The sequence below is a fragment of the Solanum stenotomum genome, unplaced genomic scaffold (assembly GCF_019186545.1).
Source record: "Solanum stenotomum isolate F172 unplaced genomic scaffold, ASM1918654v1 scaffold16358, whole genome shotgun sequence".
NCBI classification, from domain to species: domain Eukaryota; kingdom Viridiplantae; phylum Streptophyta; class Magnoliopsida; order Solanales; family Solanaceae; genus Solanum; species Solanum stenotomum.
The window spans coordinates 4,541-9,080 of NW_026024014.1; positions in this window are offsets into that span (position 1 = coordinate 4,541).

Below are 4,540 nucleotides of genomic sequence, written 5' to 3' on the forward strand. Positions count from 1 at the left end.
GGTTGAATTGTGCTTACTATTTTTGACATAACGTGAATCCATACACAACTAGAAGTGTAATGGGTTCAGTAGTAAGATTAAAGGTTTAATCATGAAGTTTAAATCCTGAATACCCCTCTTCAACTAGAATGTGAGGGTAAATTGCAAAACCAGTTTCCTTTAGTACATATGTAACTGAATTGTTGAGGTCTAAGTTGCTCGGACTCTTCACTTTTGGTGCTGCACTCGTGTTGACACGACATGGGATGTGGGTGTGGGATCCGTGTCTGATTTGGTCAACCGATTTTGGGTACTTTGACCAAAATCGATGGGGAAAGTCTAGATAGTTTCTATGATTTCGGTAATCAATACTAAAGCTAGGTGAAATTGAAAAACATGAATTACCTTTTGTATAAAAAATCTATGTCACTCTTTTTCCTTTAATCTCCTTCCAGGATTCTCCTCAAGTTTTCCCCATAATATCTCATAATTTAGGTTTAATAACTCTATTTTTAGATATATTAATTATTTTTATGCGATATCCCGCACCCGTATCCGTACATGGATCCATATCCCCGAATCTTAAAAATTAGATCATGAAGAATTCGCACCCGTATCGGACACCTACACCCGAGTCTGAGCAACTTAGGTTGAGGTTATTTTTGTACACCTAGGTAGGTAGTAATTGTCCTATTATAGAAAATAATTTTACTGTATATCAGAAATATAGTTACAACAATATTAGTTTTGTTTTATTTAACTGATGTGAATTGATACAAGTTACTACTTACTTATAGGAGGATACATCAAATGTTGTCTCCACTGTGCTTCTTGTATCAGGCATGACGACTTTGTTGCACACATCATTTGGATCGAGGTTGCCTGTAATACAGGGCCCTGACTCACTCCTGCTCATGCAATAATTAACTACAAGAGTTCTTGGCATTGACTGAAAATGTATGTTCAAAGCTCCTTCTTGCTATGTTATCAAGTAGTACTTTGCAAGAATCCATGTGTATGTGTGGTTCTGGCAATTTCTCAGGATCTTGTTGAATGGCAGAGTTTCTTTTCTTCTGAGTAAAATGAAGTATGTTGCTTTAGATATTGTATTGTGCTGTAGTACTTACTAAATTCTGCACTTTATTGACGATTAGCATCACATTTTCTATCTGTATATAGTATGATATGAATTGTTATAAAATAACTTGTGTGGCTTCAACTACTCATAAGCAACACAATGCTTGTTTCTACGGATGAAAATTATTTTTAGAAAGAACTTACACGAGTACCCAATATTATTCTTCAAGAAGCTAATAAGAAACAGAGGTAGTGTAATTAAATCTTTAAGCATATTATATATTAGACAATTTCATTAATTTCCTCTTTTTCTTCTCGTCGTCTCTCTTCTTTTGTTCTCTGTTTCTCTTGGTTAAAAACAGCTAGCATAGGTCCTTTAGCTTTGATTCTTGTCCCATCACTAAATTTAACAATAACACTAATTATTGGTTGCCTATCAAGTAGTCATTCATGTCAAAACATAGTAGTAAGAAGGTCTCTCACTTGTACAACAAGCAAATCATAAAGGAGATGCAGGGAGCTATAATGATTTCTTCAGCTTTCCAAGCAATTCTTGGATACAGTGGGCTGTGTCGGTATTACTTTGGTTAGAAATTCTTGTCCGACATTTGTATATATTCTTCTATTGCTACTTCTGTCTTCTTCTAAAATCCTGATCATCTCTATGAGGATTTTTCCTCCCTATAGGTGAAGTCTCTCACTCATCCCTTATCTCTATCTGAGCTGCCGCTAAATCATTTTCTCCAGAAGCAAAAAGTCATTAATAACTGCATTACCCAACAACTTATTATTAGTAAGGAAGAATTTGCTTGCTTCTTCCACTCATTTACACAAGTTTCAAATCAGATGGCTATCGTTATATATATCAGGGAGGATATGAGAGGGATTACAGTAGAGTCCATTTACAAGATTATTTATGCTATTCGATGAACTAATCGAAGAGTAAGTACCATTACAAACGGAAAGACTTTGTTCATAGGAGTAGTTATGATCATTGGAAATGCTAACCAACTTTAGATCAATTAGGTAACCACTACTTGGAATGACAATTCAAGAAGTACATCACTCTTAGAAAATATGTTCAAGCCTTGTTTTTATATTTTGTTGTCATTAATGTAACTAACTGAGCTGAATCAGCTATATAGAAAAAAATGTTTCCATGTTTTCTGAATCAATAATTTTTTTTACCCTCTTAGGTAGACACGTGTATTGCAGTTGCCCCATGATTTGTTTCTTTTGGGACACTCGCCTATTTTTATTTGTTTCACCCCAATCCAATCTCACTCTTCGTCAGTCTCTTTCCTCCTCTCACTTGAATATTCTCTCTTCTTTGTTTGCTATAATCCTCTCTGCAAACTCCCAGATTTAGGGCTATTTCTTAATTAATGAGAATTGGCTTTTGTGATCTTGCCTTATTATATTATCGATATCAGTACTAATTTGGTATACTTTATAATTCTAAATGAAAGTTATGACATCTTATTCTTGAATTATATCATTAAAGTTGTGTGACACTAATTCTTGGATGATACTGATTGGAGTGGAGTAGCAGTGTTAATAGAACTAATATATAAATTTGTAATTTTTGACGCTCACTTATTTTAAGCTTTCACTTTTAAGCATTTTGACAGATAAAATAAAGCTAAAAATTCTATCAACTACATCAAAAGTAAAATTCTTAATTTCAAATACAATGCAGTAAAATGGGATTTCCTTAGTTACTCTGGTGTGCATATGTGAAAGCTGCAAGTCTGCTTAGTGATGTTTCCTAGATATGATTCTGGTTGTTTCCGTAACAATTCTCCTCGTGGTATTAAATTTCTCTATGTTATTCCTTTCAATTCAATTAATCTCCTCTTTTGATTTGTAATCGTTCTTTTCACTTGAAGAACTTTTGTCTATGAGAGTTGTACATTCTCTTCGTAAAGAGTTTCTTTACTTTATGATTCAGCTTTGTTGACAACATTACCATTTATGAATAAGTATGCTAATATTTATGGCCTTTGAAATTCATATTTCTTCTGTAATGTAACATCCGGCAATTTGAAATAACTATGGAAAAGCTTGAAATTTGAAATAGTCATTTTTGGAAAATAATGAAAGGACTTCAGAATCTGGAAAATTGGGCTAAGTCCAGAATCTGAAAATTTGGCTAAGTTCAAAAATCTGGAAATTTGGCTTAGTGTGGAAATCAGTGAGTTTTTGGCCAACTTTGAGTAGTCGTAACTCCTAGCTCAGGATGATTTAGAAGTAGTTCAGTTATGGTTGTGAAGCTTGTGGAACGATCTTTCCAACGCCACCAAGTTTTCTCAATTCCGAATTCGTATGAGCAAGTTATGCCCTTTGAAAGTTGGGGCAGTTGGCAGGGAGTCCGTCCGAAAATTTAAGGGCATTTTGGTCTTTTCACAAATCATTTCTTTTGAGGTTATATTGTTGTGTTAGGCTGTTTGTGGATCATTTTTGTTCCATTTTAAAAGAGAGAAAGTTAGGGTTCTTGAGAGTGAAGAAGAGAAGAAGAAAAGAAGAAGAGAAGAAAGAGGAGATCAACAAGTTTCCATCGTGGAATTTCATCGGAGGTGATCCCTATCAAGGTATGTGAGTTCTTTAGTGTAGGTTGATCCTTTCCCCCACACACCAAGCTCATTTTATGATTTGAGAAAAGATTGGATTTGTTGTTGAAGTTGTTGAAGTTGTTAGTTGTTGTTGATGTTGTTAGTTGTGTTGTGGAAGTTATTGTTGGTTGTGGGACATGATTTGGTTGTGTTCTTGAGCTGAAACCTATTGTATATTGAGGGATTTTATGATCCTTAGTGTTGGTTGGTTCATACGCCCACACACCAACTCGTTTTTAATTCCAAGAAAAAATTTATTTTGGTTGTTGAAGTTGTTGGTTGTGTTGTTGAAGTTCTTGCTGATTTGGGACAGGATCTGGTTGCGTTTTTGAGTGGAATCCACTGTATGTTGAGGGGTTTATGACCCCAAGTGTTTGGGAAAAGAACCTTTGAGGTTGAGAGGATTTAGAGTTGGCAACATTAAGGAGAAAAGTTGGGCAGCTTGCCTGAAGCAAGTCTGCGTTGCAGCTGTGTTCCCTCTGCGAACAAAATCTGCCCTTTTTCAGAATTTAAATTTTGAAATTTTCTTAAGTCTAGCTGTCCTAAATTATTTCCTAAACATCATGGGGTCCTTCCAAACACAAATCATTACCCTTGAATTCATAATTCCAATTTAAGGAGAGTAAAGTTAGAAGTCAAGTGAAGTTAGTTTCCAATTCAAGTAAAGTTAGTTTCCAAGTCAAGTCGAGTTAGAAGTCAAGTGAAATTAGAAGTCAAGCTTAGAAGTTAAGAAGTTAGTTCAAGCAAGTCCTCCAAGCTTTTCAAGAGTCTTTGTTGAACGTTTTAACATCATTCTAAGACTCAAGTTGCAAGTCAAGTAAAGAGTAAAGAGTCAAGAGTTTAAAGTTGAGTTCATTTTCTCAAAGTTATTA